At 39.7% G+C, this 15043-nt stretch overlaps 1 protein-coding gene across 3 annotated transcripts in view; it reads left to right on the top strand.

Moving 5' to 3' along the window:
* Positions 1-9783: 9783 nt before the first annotated feature.
* LOC139749231 (limbic system-associated membrane protein-like) overlaps positions 9784-15043 on the top strand; it is a 94126-nt gene continuing 88866 nt past the window's right edge. Inside the window, exon 1 of one of the 3 annotated variants that reach the window (XM_071662943.1) lies at positions 9784-9896. The gene's annotated coding sequence lies outside the window, so the exon portion shown is untranslated. Of the gene's footprint in view, positions 9897-9989; positions 10310-10358; positions 10906-15043 lie in introns of those variants that run through there. The other 2 variants (XM_071662940.1, XM_071662942.1) reach the window with 2 other exon arrangements.

Genomic DNA, 15043 nt, shown 5'->3' with positions numbered 1-15043 from the left:
ACGCGGTAATGTAGGTACGGAAATGCCTGCAGGCCAGCATGTAACAAAGAGAACTAAAGTTGGGTTAAAAACACAGGGGAAACGGGAGACCTCTCAGACAAAAGAGGCAGAGGGACATGTACGACGCAGAGTACAATCTTGGCTGGGACTTTTCACGACGAGAGAGAGAGAGAGAGAGAGAGAGAGAGAGAGAGAGAGAGAGAGAGAGAGAGAGAGAGAGAGAGAATATGACCTGTGCAGGAAGAAGTATACATCTAAAGATATATAACATCGAAAGAGTTGACCTTGTGTTAATCTTTTTTTCAAAACACAAAAAAGCCTATTCTTCTTTCTACAGGAAGAAAGACGTGAGAAAAAAAAGGAACTAATTACGATTTTTGAAACGTTCTTCTTCCGAGTTAACTTCAGGTCGATATTCTGATATGCAGTTGTCGTACAACGAAGGCCTGTAATATACTTACTGTAGCCTACCTCAGCGTTTGGGATAAACCAATGACGCCAGAGATCCTCCTTTGAAAAAGTAGGTTATGCGACTCTCTGAATATATACACCCGAGTAGATTTACCGAGCATATACAACTGGTTAAGCTAAACGAGTATACTAAATGGATTTACCGAGTATATACAACTGGGTAGACTTACAGAGTATATACAACTGGGTAGACAGTAAACGTAACTGGGTAGACTAACAAACTACATGTGGATGGGGATATATTGCTCTCTCGTACTGAGAAATGAAAAATATCTTGAGTTGATGACCTCGGCTTCAATACACCTTGTGTCTAATGTTGGAGGTCATTCTTTGGGTCACAATGCCTTGGATGTGTAATGTTGGGAACCACAGTGTTTGAAGGGTACATCTTAGGGATTCAGGTCATTTTGGATGTGTGTGGTTGTGGCCACATCTCGAGGATGTATGACTTGGGGGGCACACAGAGCACCCTGGATGTGTGGCACTGTACTCACATCTCAGGAGTCTTAGAACCTCAGATGTGTAGCACTATGGGGGACACAGGAGATAGGAAGCGCGTGTCTGAGGATGCATTACGTCGGTGTCAAGCTGGGGTGGCCACAGGATTTTGAGAGTGGAGAACAAACATCTGAGAAACCTGAAACATCTAACCACCTTTGATGTGTGTGACGTTGGACCCTTACATCTCGGGAGGGTAACATCACGATTATAGCATTATCAAAGTATAAGACTGAGTAAATGTCATCTCATTTTTTTTTTCCAGTTTCCATCTAAAGTTACAAATTCTAGGAACTACAATACCCCAGGGATGTACTACTGAAGGTCACAAGCCTCAAACTGTGTTAGCGCTACTGGGATTATTACATTTGGAATGTACACCTGGAGCCACAGCTCCTACAGTGGATGAGAAATGAGCTGCAACTCATTCTCTTTATAACTAATAACCCTATTATCACTACTATATCAGCCCTAGCTATAATGCTTCATACACTCATCTTGATTGTTCCTTCATTCATGTCATGCTACGTTTGCTCCGGGTCGTTATGATTATCCGATGGTTTATATATATATCATCAACACTTCTTTCCTAGAGTTATTTTATGCAGTGGTGTGTGTGTGTGTGTGTGTGTGTGTGTGTGCGTGTGTAATCACATATTTGTGCTCTATAGGGCTGGAGGTCTACTCTCGTGGGGGTCTCATCTCTTTAACATTCTCTTTATAATACTTCGTAAATACATGCCAGATGTCCTCAATTGCCGTGTGTGTATGAAATTTAGATCAATATATATTATAACATTTTTGTTCTTCATACATCCATTTTTGTTTCCTGTTGTTGTATATTAATCCACTCTAACGCAGAACTTAAACTGCCACGTCCTCGAGGAATTAGATTCTTTGCATTTAAACGAGAAAGCACTTTTCCTTTTCACCTGAAATGGATTTAATGCCAGTCTGATGAGTTCCCTGGCTCGAAATGACTAAGACCATACATCATATTTAGATTCCTTATGGCCAGTTATGCTGAGAAGAACAAAAAGTATGTATACCGCCCACATAATTTCTATTTTTGATCGGAAAAAAGCTCATCATTAGGATGAATCAACTGTTGTAGAACTATGAGACAGAATAATTCCACCGGACTCGTATCAATGTTTTTATGTGCTACTGAAAGTTTCAGTTATTCGACATATGACGTCAGTAACATCTGTGTAAAGTACAATTTCCAATTAACATTTTTCCCTTTTGATCTCTCTCTCTCTCTCTCTCTCTCTCTCTCTCTCTCTCTCTCTCTCTCTCTCTCTCTCTCTCTCTCTCTCTCTCTCTCTCTCTCTCTCTCTCTCTCTCTCTCTATATATATATATATATATATATATATATATATATATATATATATATATATCCAACATGGCATTCTTTCTTCCTATATTCATTCATTCTTATCCCAAAGCGTTACAATATCTCTCCTCCGTCGCCCACTCCAAGAAAAGAACCAAAACATTCTTATCCCTTCATTATTTCATTCAATATACGAACAGTAACTCATTATTTGTATATCCCCAACACGAGAACGTTCTCCATACATTCCCGTCTCAAAAATTTCCCCATTTCCCCTGTGCGTAAAAAGCGCTAACACGACCGAACTCTACAGAACTTCTTGTCATACATCTCTCCCACCCCTCGATTCCATAAGGCTAATATGTAGAAAAATCCTCTTGGTCCCCCTCAAATGAGACCCGGGTTTTATTCTTTTTTTCTCTCTCTCACTTTTTACGACAGTTATGAAAGTAGACACATGTAGGTGGCATGTTCCCTTTAACTTACACCTCTAATAACTCGTGCGTTCCATGGTCAGATGTCTCTGTTATATGGCATTTCTTTCAAATCTTTTAACTGCAGGAAGCTGAGTTGGAGAGAGAGAGAGAGAGAGAGAGAGAGAGAGAGAGAGAGAGAGAGAGAGAGAGAGAGAGAGAGAGAGAGAGAGAGAGAGAGAGAGAGAGAGAGTGGTGGGGGGGTGGCGAAGGTATTTTCTGCAATCCTTTTTCTTCCGTTGTATCTGGTTCTTTCATTTCCATTCTTTTCTCTTCAGTTCTTCTGTTTTACAGATACCCTTCATGAAGGACCATAATGTCTCCCATCATCCGTCCCTCCCACGTACTCCCATGTTAATGTGATGGATAATTAGACAATCTGTGGAAGTTTTGAATCTACTTGAAGATGCATCCCTGATCAACGAGCTACTTTCGCAAGGTGCCAACAAAGTGGTCATCCAGATGGGTTTGGTGACAACCTTGTGGTTGAAATGAGGACACGCAGCTGTGGCTGAAGGTTGTGATACGATGTTGTTACCATGGGACTCGCACAGTAGTTCCAGATGGTTTAGGCCAAAGAAAAGATGGCTATGGAAGAAGTGAACCCGTTTTCATGTTCTTCGTAGCAATTTCGTTCTTAATGTTGTTTTGGTGTTCATTCATGTAAATCTTCCAGTCTTCAATTTGTTTCTGAGTATATTATATCTTTCCTATAGGAAGACTTAAATAAGAGGTCCTGTATATATATATATATATATATATATATATATATATATATATATATATATATATTTTTCTTTTTCTTTCCTTTCATACTATTCGCCATTTCTCGCATTAGCGAGGTAGCGTTAAGAACAGAGGACTGGGCCTTTGAGGGAATATAGTTATATGCATTTATGTATTCATTAACCTTGATTTACCTAACTCAAAAGCATATTCCATGTCTCTATGCCATCCTAGACATCCTAAGATATTCTAGATTATTTTTGAGAAATATCGGTAATAATAGGATCATATACGAGGCTTACTATTACCCTATGACATAATATCCCTGCATGCTCATGTATTCACTTAGATTCTCCAAATATACTGTCGATAATGTAGATAGTAAGAAAATGATAAGGTATCAGGATGTCCAAGGACGTTCGGATATTCATCCATGCGAACTAATAGGTGAATCTTCCCACGAGGCGTGATGAATAAGACACACCATTCACACTGGTCACTCAAAACCAATATACACACATTTCTTTTTCCTTGTCGAGTATCAATTATAACGGAAAGCGCTTAAAGCAATCAGGGCGAGATGTAAATTTTTTGCATTTATCATATTTCTAATGAGTTGGGCCAGCATAGAATGTTTTCATCTTAAAATGGAGCGATCACACACACACACATACACACACACACACACACACACACACACACACACACACACACACACACACACACACACACACACACATACACACACAGCGTAAAGAAACCAATCTTATTTCTCCTAAAGAACCTCATTAATGTATCCCAGTTTATGATCAGATTATATTTGGAAGTCATTTACGCTCAGAGGTTTAGAGAGGTCTGAACAACAAATCATAAATAAATGATTCATATATATATATATATATATATATATATATATATATATATATATATATATATATATATATATATATATATATATATATATATATGTATGTGTATTTCATACTTCCCCTAGGGCGGCATCCACGCAACACCCATTCTCTAGCTGTTATGTGCAATGCATCGAAACCACCGTCCACCTATCCACAGCCAGGCCCCGCAGATCACAGCCGACTCACAAGATCAAACAGCACCCTCACAACGCCATACAGTCCACTCATAAGACCAACATCCAACTCATAAGAGCGACAGCTCAATCACAAGTAAATCAAATACTCACAAGATACTTTCACAAGGCCAACAGCTCGCTCACAAGGGCAAACAACCGAGTCACAAGGCCAAACATTCTATTTGGCCTAGCCAGGCCCGACCTGGCTTGGCCTGACCTAACCTAACCTAACCTGACCTGGCCTGGCTTGGCCTGGCTATGGGTAAACTTACCGCAGCCTAAAATCTTTGTTGAACCTCTTGATAAACGACGTTTTGAGAGCTCTGTCCTCGATCTATGCCTCCAATTTTTATAGAAGTTTTTGTTGGTTCTCTCGTTAGTGTGGTGTTTGTATTGTTGATTTTTCCTTGCTAATTTACGGGGTTTGCAAAACAATTTTTGGAACATTTACGTATCATTTTTTTCAGATGGAGGAAAGGAGGGTGAAATATAATTTCTTCAACATTATATCAATGCAAAGTTTGATTCAATTATGGGTGTTTGATAGACTTAATTAGTTTTGGGTATTCAAGTTCTAGTTACTATGTTCATGGTGAGGGCATGAGGCAACTTGAGGAGGAGGAGGAAGAGGAGGAGGAGGAGGAGGAGGAGGAGGAGGAGGAGGAGGAAGAATGGTCTGCAAATAGGTTCATGAGCAAGGAAGGTGTGCCGATGGTCTATTGGATGGTCCCAGCGATGGTGGCCCATAGTAGTGGTCCAGTAATGGTTCAGAGCGATGGTCTAATGATATATCAATGTCTGATCCGTAGTACTGGTCCAGAGATGGTCCAGTGGTCGTGGGGAGAATTTTGGTTTGTTGGGGATAGTGTGAAAATGTTGGTGGTACGGGAGGGACGAGTTCTTGGTGGCGGAGGAATGTAAATGATGGTGACGTGGAGGTAATCCTCTGTGTGCTATGGCTACGTCAGTGTAAGAGAGAAGTGGATGGTGGAGCTGTATTGACCAAGGCAGAACATAGGTGGACTAGTTATGGAGGAGAGGCGCAGTTTTCGTCGTCACTGTTGTTGGAGAAGGCGTGGTGTGATGGAGAGAGGCAAGAGCTGGTGGTGGTAGAGGTGGTAGTGGTGAAGAGAGGTGGTGGCGTGGCGGTGTACGAGTGTGGGGGGAGGGTGTGTATAATGTTGGAACTGGAGGAGGGAAGGAGGGGGTTCTGTTTCTCATGATGATGATGATGATGATAATGAGAAAGAGAGAGAGAGAGAGAGAGAGAGAGAGAGAGAGAGAGAGAGAGAGAGAGAGAGAGAGAGAGAGAGAGAGAGAGAGAGAGAGAGAGAGAGAGAGAGAAGGATGGTGGGCCTCCTGCATGACAGCATGTGGCATGGCGTGACATAGTCCCACTTATCATCCTTGGGTCATTCATCATGAGCAGTGGACGCGAGGAAGGAACACCCCCACCCTTCTACCCCGACCCCTGCCTTGCCCCTCACGAGGGCAAACAAACAAACGATGTGTAATGGAGAGAGAGAGAGAGAGAGAGAGAGAGAGAGAGAGAGAGAGAGAGAGAGAGAGAGAGAGAGAGAGAGAGAGAGAGAGAGAGAGAGAGAGAGAGTAATGAAGGAATGACCAAAAATATAAAAAAGAAATTCGCCATGGTTCTTTTACAGATTTATTTCCTCGCGAAATTTTGTAAAGTAAAAAGAAAAGAATAAGAAAGAATGTAGTGATAGGACTGGAACGGTAAGACGAAAGAGAATGTCTAGAAGCATAATTGCACGTAACAGGAGTGTATGCTTTTATCTGGGAACAATCACAATGCATGAAGTTTAAAGGCCCCAGGGGAAAGGATACAGAAGGAGACGACGGTGATTCATATATGGCAATAATGGACTTCATGCTAAATTAAGTATATATATATATATATATATATATATATATATATGTATTCATTAATTTTGTTATCTATTTATATGACAGAGAAAAAAATGTGATGTTTAAGATGTCTGAAGAAATGGGAGTTACGGGGGGACTCAAAGACATCGTAAATGGCATATGTCCGACAACAGTACAATAGATAGAGAACTCAAAACGATCATCCTTCTTAAGGATGGAATACACCAACACATACCACTAAGAAGATGGGAAAGTTCTGGTTTTCAAACAGAAACGTCACAGGCGAGCAAGCACAGTTGCAAGCTCAGAGAGACACTGTTTTAAAAGCACGGGAATGGATGCCATCAGGGACATAAGCCTTGCTTGTGCCCAGAGAGAGAAACGCTTTTCGGACAGTTCGAATAGAATTCAGGAAAAGTCATAGGATTAGTAAGAGGAGCATCAATGTGTGAAGTTGGAGGAAGAACGAGAACCAAAGAGAGTTGCTTTGTGCTGACACATAAGTAAGAACATGTAAAAGCACAAACAAATATGAAAAAAGGTTATAACACACACTCCTACAGACAATTACACACACACGCGCGTTTTTGTCTTTTCGAGCAATGAAAGCTGGAGAAGTTGATCTCATATATTTCTCTGAGATTTATCGGAGTGGAGCGTCTCCAGTCAAAACCTGCTGAGTGAACGGGAGGGAAAATTTCTCGAGGAGGCCAGAGAGAACTAGTGGAGGGAGGGAATCATGGTGTGGTTATAGAATGGCAAAATTTGCACTGTTTAAACCATTCAAGAAGAAGTGAATTAATCACACACACACACACACACACACACACACACACACACACACACACACACACACACACACACACACTCACACATTCGTTCCTACAGACAGTCTCTGCTCTTTCACCTGGTAAAGGAATGAGGGAAGGTCTTGACCACATTTCTCTGATATCAATTCCCAGAAACGTCCCATTTGCAGCCGATTATGACAATATTTGCATAAAGCGAACGCCTGAATGGAACATAAAAGGATTATACTTTCAATGTAAGTTGATGTAAGCGGTGTATATTTTTAGAAAGGGTAATCCATCTGTAATAGGTATGTGGGAGACAATATCAAAGGAGACTATCATGTTTCAGCAGAAATTGATGCCAAGGATGTACGATTACGGTTGTTGGACAGAAGGCCTCGCTTTGTAGAAGATGGTGTATGGAGTAGGGCCTTTCATGCAGGATCTCGTCTTAATGAGATGGTTGTCGTGTACATATATATTAGGTTAGGTCAGTAATCGTAATTTGAAGACTCTTATAGGATGGGTATGACTTCAACATCAGCATATGCAAATCTTTAGTTTGTTCATCAAAAAGTTGCAAACTGATTCAATTTATACCCATGTCCTTCTAAGCGTCACTCGTTCCCCCTCCGTTCAGTTTCATAACACCAAATTCCAACCCTTCCATGATAAAGTGCGCTAGGTACAGTCCTATTCTGCACTCTGCCCTGGAAAACTCTATACATTATCAGTGTCACAAAGCTGGATTTCCCAGACCTGTGAGTGCTGCATAGGTGCCACTGGAATTCTTCTTGGAATCAGCTGTATGGGTTCTGCTCAAACTAGTGTGGAATATTACCGACATATCTAAGAAGGATCTTCCTCCACCTTTCTATTTCCTAGAATGGAATCAAACACTTTACGTCCATTTGATCTTCCAATGCATCACATCTCTTCAACCACCCCTCTCTGTCTACTGTTATATTGCTGCCCTTATCGCTTTTCTCTAGCTAATATCTTATCTATTGCTCACATGAGATGTCTATATGTGTCTCTGCCACTAAGGCCTGGCGCTGTCGTGTCAGTCTGACTGCATTTACCCATAGTTTCTATGTCAAGAGTAGTCACTGGTAGCATGAATGGATACGTGAAAGACACAGAAGAATAGGAAATGATAGTTAGTGTTAAGATCTGCATTATAATGAAAGTAGGAAACTGATACTTAAGCTATGCATATCATTACGTTATTAGTGTTGAAGATCCTCATCACAGGAAATGTCCATGAATTTAAATGGTGTAAGGAAAGAAGCGCCAGGGTAGCCAAAAGGCATGATTGTGATGTCTCTGGTTAAGAGAAATACGATGACCTTGACGTATTGTCTGATAGACGAGATGGGCATTGTTGATCCGAACCTATTGTAGGCACTCATAAGTTGGTACTTTCGATGATACAATACCAGACATGAAAAAGAATATGAATGGAATATTTTATATACGTATATATGTGCTTGTATTTGTGTGTGTGTGTGTGTGTGTGTGTGTGTGTGTGTGTGTGTGTGTGCGTGTGTGTGTAAATGACTTTTTGACACATTCAAGTAATCGTTTTTACCCGTTGAAATTCTTTAATTCAAGAACAAATAGGTAAAATTTTTCAATCGAGTGTTATACATTAAAGACATACTATTGATTATATATTCTTTTGGAATATGATGTTACAATATGAAAGGCTAATTTTCTATTCATTACAAAATTATAACTCAGTTTTAGATCTAAAGGCAATTTCCATGTTGTCAACATAACGGACATGAATTCACATGACGCTATATGTATAGATACATATATATATATATATATATATATATATATATATATATATATATATATATATATATATATATATATATATATATATATATCTATTATTTATCTATTTTGCTTTGTATACATATATATACATAATTTACTCTCAATCCAGAAGCCTCGCTCAGAGAGGGTCGTTTTGTTATCCTGGAATCACTTTTTCACGGACTCCTGCTATTCCAAAGCCGCCCTACACTCAGTAGCAGGAACAGGATGGACTCCTTCGATGACCTGGCTCTGTATCGTGAACTGCCAGTGATGCAGTGTCATACCATTTGACTCACTGATCGTGATGTACCTTAAATAGGGGGAATTTAGTAACACCTAGAGATATATACAGATAGAGAGATAGAAAGAGAGACAGATATATAGGTAGATACATACATGGATAGATAGATAGGTATATACATATATTGGTAGACAGAACAGATCTCAAGATGTGCCATCGAAATACAATTCTTATAAGTCAATATATTCCACTAACGCAAATCAGGTTTCGCAAATCTCCCTGAGAAATACTAAGGTGGTTCATGTTTAACTTGTAAAAGAGAGCGTCGCACCGCCAAATGAGAGATGTGTGCAATATGACCCCGAACCTGGCAACTCTCTTGCGCGCGCACACATCTCACCCGCGTCTTGTCGACAATTGTTGCCACACGTTATCCATCGAATTTCAGCCATGCTCTAACCTATATTTGCCCTTCTGTGACTCCTAAAAGCATCAGAATACTAATGCCACTCCACATATCAACCCATACCTCACGATATGGCAGTGTAGAGGTGCGTGGGAGCCCTCCAGGGTGAGGGGAGAACAGGGCGCGGTTGTCTTTGTGGGTGTGTGGGGTTAGTGGAAGCCCAGGTTATGTCCTGCAGGTTAGCAGTGTCGGGCCTCACTCGGTCAGAGCAGTTACAGGCGGCGACGCCTCGCTTCATGGCCACACGGCGATACGATTGGCGAACCATGTTCCACTGACTGTTTTTATCCCCCTCCTCCTCCCCACACCCACCCCCCCAAGCTATATACCTCCATCATAGTGGCGAGGCAGTGAAAGGAAATTAATTGATTAATACTCTTTGATCCACTGACTCCATGAGCGAGTCCATGTCAAATCAAGTTTGTTTACTGTGATTGACTAGAAAAGTTTCCACTAGAAAAGTTTCCATGGAAATCTCAATCGACGTTGGGTATTGAGGTGCGTTCGAAATCACGTGATTCTAATCAATAATGGATAGTGAGTGATGTCAATGACAAGTAATTTTACTGAACCAATTAGATCTGCTTATGTGTTGAATGAAATGAAAGAACTATGATGAAAAGATGTGTCATAAAGATCCCAATATTTTGTACATTGAATCAGTTGATTGTTTACTCTGTTTTAATGTTATGAAAAAATTGTATCGGTGAAGTGATTGGAAATTAACGGAAATACTCAGTGTATCTATCATAAACAGAAAACTTAATTCAACTTACGTGGCACTAATATCTGGGAAGCAAGATTGGAAAATAATCAGTATTTGTAGAGAAAGAAAAAAAAACAGTTCAGACTCGAAGCCGCTTCGAAGTGTCTCATAAAACCGAACGGCGAGCTGGCTGGGTTCGCCTTAAGCCTGAGGGCTGTGTGTGTGTGTGTGTGTGTATGCGTGTGTGTGTGTGTGTGTGAACGAGGGTCATTCTCTGTCCTGCTGGCAGGGTGTGTGCACCTCCTTGTGATGTGCCATAATAAGGACCATTGAACAGGCCTGATCCGTGATGTACTTGGCCATTCAAACGGAAGCAGGCAATTTCCGTGTGAGTAAAAAAAAACTGTTTACGTCATGTTTAAGGACATACTTGGGATCTGTAGAATTGGTGATTATAACTAATGAGGAAATTTGTGATTCATTAATGAATTTTCTTATTAGAATTAATGTATGTATTACTCGTTTCTAGTGTCGTTCTCAGACTTGGAACTGAGTTTATATTCTTATTTACATCGTTACTGAATATATATATATTTTTCTTGTTAAGATTAGATGGTATTTGTTCTGAAATGGAAGTTAGTGTATTGTGCACTCTGGCAACAACCATCTGAGAGAAAAACAAGAAGTTATGAATTCAGTTTTATTTTTTTTTCTGTTATGCAATTAAGAAATGCTCATTTCAAAACTTTACAGCTACAACTGCATTTGGTCTGGCAGCTTGAAATATTAAGCTTCCACACAACTACTTACTTAACTAGACAATTACATTCCCTTTTGTAAGCCAGTTTGTGCTTCAGTTAAAAAAAAATAAGTCTTAGATATATTCTCTTGTTAAACTCTGGTATAACTCGCTCGCTGGAGACAGGAGAAGATCTAAAACCAGACGTAGTGTCGGGTTTGGGTGGATTTTCGAGTCTTTACATGAGGAGAACTTTATCACGCAGCCTTAAACTCCAGCCAAGGGAGGGTGGTTGTTTCACAGATAACCAGGCTTAAAATGTTTCAAGTACTTTTTGGTGGATTATACCTCAGTATAAGAGGTCACTGTAAACCTGAGAGAGAGAGAGAAATAGACTCTTTTATGAACACCTGTCTTACCTGTGGCTGTTGGCGTCAAGAGGGTGATCAGCCGACCTGATACACCTGTCCAGTTCTAAGTGTGAACCTCAGGGTAATGATGCACTCGACCTACTCACGTATATCTACCTCGGGCTGAGAATATACAGGTAGTCATGGACGAAACCTCTCTACCTCGAGGAAAATACATTCGTTTACACTGTCTTATTTTTTTTTGCAGTCAACCTAATACACCTGATCAGTTCTAGACGTACACCTGAGGGTAATGATAAATTCGACCTTGTGCACACCTTTCTACCTCAGGCTGTGAATATAAAGGTAGTAATAGACTTTTCCTCTCTACCTATCTACATTCAGGAAAACGCTTTTGTTTCTGCAGTGTGTCCTACTTTATTACCTCATTCATATCATGTGACTTGCGGAAGGAAACACTAAAGAACTCGTTCGTGAAGCAAATACGGGTTTGTACTTATCATTCACTTGACAGCTGTGGTTTTCTTTTAATTTTGATGAGTTGAGATGTGTTTTTCTAGAATAGAACTGTTCACACAGATATCCGACCAGTTTTTGAATGCAAGGGAATTCTGAATCAATAGATACTTGATATTCACAAAAAGAAATGGTATTAGAAAAAGAGTCAGAGGCTTTGTTGAAAGTGCTTTTTTTTCGTGAGTTAAAGTGTTCTCTTAAGTGCACTTTCGGATGATCTCGCAAGTATACATTTTATGGTCAACCTGACTTTCTTTGAAGTTTGTCTGGTGAAATGGAGTGTTTCATTATGTGTTTTCTGCTTCGTTAAGAACTCTACCAACATGAGGTCTTAAAATGAAAACCACCTTGATTACACGTTGGTGAAGTCACATGAATGAATTTCCACGAAAGACATTTCATAGATAACAGATTTCTGGATGGCACTGATGCAAGTTACCGTCACAGACTTAAGTTTTTCTTCCGCTGGGAAGATTGTAAATACAGACTATGAATATATCACAGCGACAGGAATCACCAGCCCTACATAATCATCGTCATTAAACTGCCACAGTAGGTAATCACAGATTTCATTGAAGCAGGACAGCTTCCACCATCGGAGGCAGCACAAAGCTGACCTTTACTGCTATTTTTTTCATTCTATTTTTCGTGTATGTTGTTATGAATTTTGTGCATCGCCGTCACGGCAGGAGAGGGATCCGTTGCGCACCGACCCTTGACGAGTAAAGATACTAGTTCAACGTCCATGTTTATGGTACTTCGAATGTAGGGAGATATTAAGGAACCACATTAACAGCTCAAGGAACAGTTTCCGCTATGGCTAAAATCCTTACGAAGTCTCTGAAATACGAGTAACACTCCTTTATTTTCGTGTCTTCGAACGAATTTGGTCATAGAAGATTGTGGATGGAAAGTAAAAGCATTTCTTGCAATTGTCACAGCATTATATTCTCGCCTTACTGAAGGGAATCCGGACAATAAGCGAATGTTAATCGGCCACTCGCTTAAACCCTTGGGTAACAACGTAACGACCCATTAGCAAAGACGGCGAATATTTCGGGTACAATGGCTCTTGACCTTAGACCTGACTTTTAATATTCATAGTCAAATACCAGGTCATAATACCCAAGATTCTTACCATTGTGCTGAAGGATCTATACCATCATACTCAAGGCTCATACGGACTTGCCTAAATTGATTGTGATGGATGAGGCGGCTTCAGCGTTGTAACTTAGGTCCAGCTGAGGTACAGACGAAGACCAGCTACAATCAGATCTGAAGCCTCGCTGATACTGAAGTAGTCTTCGTGACACCACGCCCCTCGTTTACTTCTACTGACTCTTCCAGACAAGCCCTTGACATATGAAGTTAGGCTTCGCTACCATGAGTAGACAATATATTTTAGCTTTTCGAATAACGTGTTTCTACCGGGCCTAAAGCCCAGTGTGTTCTATAAAGTAAGAATGATAAAAATACCCACCTATTTGAAAGTACCCTCAGAAACGCAGCAAACTCATTTATCAAGACACAGTTGTCAGCATCTACGCGCCATCAGTCAGCATCAAGACTTTCTTGGCTAAAATCTTTCTGTAGTTAGTGACGCTGAGACAGTCACTAGGAATAAAGATATATATGTAACAAGAATACTGAGGAAATTATCAATAATCATTAGCGACAAATGGTGAAAGGTAAGTCATTATTTCTCGTGTTGAAGAAAAGGAAAAAAAAAAGATGAAGGCATTATTCTCTAACTGACGTATCACCGAATGGGGCAATTTCCCATGAGATATGTAGGGAAGGAATGGAGGTGAAGAGTGTATGTCATTTAACATTTCCATCTCTCAACACTGTGATGGCTTAGCTGATGTATAAGACATCTGAATATTGCATCCTTAACCTTTTATGTACCAAAATAACGAATCAAATATATCAAAATACTCTCTTCAGAATATCGAATCTTCTATCTTCTATCTTAAAAGCACAACATAACATTTCGATGTCTTAAAGATAGTGTTTTAAGGGAACCTAACCTTAGCGAACCTAAGCTAATCTAATTTACCTCAACCTAACCTTTAACCAAACTAGCTTTTAATTGAAACGGAGCTGCACTAATCTAGGTGTTAAACCTCCCATATCGTAACGCTAGTGAATGACCTACATGACCTATACTTTATTTCTCGCCTAAACTAACCTAGCCCTATCCAGTCAGGATAACAAAGTTCATTCATTGTAATGGTGGCCATTTCGTATACATTATACAACAGGTATGGCACTACGTTGATGACTTTGCATCAAATATTGTATTTATACATCATCTGGCCCCGCGTATTTTGTATGTAATACGTGTGATTGATTTCATATCTGCGTTAATGTGAGAGATGATTGTATTTTATAGTTTTACAATTGTTATTATGTTAGTGTTATGACGGTTGTCAAAGCTGTGTTATCATAAAATGTAGATATATGTTATTACAACACAAATATGCCATTGTAACTGTTAAGTACATCATCGAGTTTCAAGGTCGCTATCATAATTGTCACATATTCTATGGTGTATTGTGCAATCGCATTTGCAGCTCAGTAAATGTTATCTTAATTGTAACGTGTTTTAAGGGAGATGATTTTGGTGTGCACTATATCGTATACGTCATCACATACGTCGTTACCTATATGTACACATAGTGCTGTAAATTTCATATGAATTATCGTATTTCGCATATACGACAACGCAACAGCCATGTGATATCGTAATTGTAGTATACGCATTAGTGAATGATATCCTAATCTTCAAGTAATTTGTAGGTTCCTCGTTTCTTATCGCATATACAGTATGGTTATTTACCATACCCGCACAAAAGATAAAGAAAACATATCAAAAGTGCAGATTAGAGATTCGGATA

This window comes from Panulirus ornatus, chromosome 6, assembly GCF_036320965.1.
Source record: "Panulirus ornatus isolate Po-2019 chromosome 6, ASM3632096v1, whole genome shotgun sequence".
Taxonomy (NCBI): Eukaryota; Metazoa; Arthropoda; class Malacostraca; order Decapoda; family Palinuridae; genus Panulirus; species Panulirus ornatus.
The sequence above is the reverse complement of the archived record's forward strand: the minus strand, read 5'-3'. Positions and strand labels throughout refer to the sequence as shown.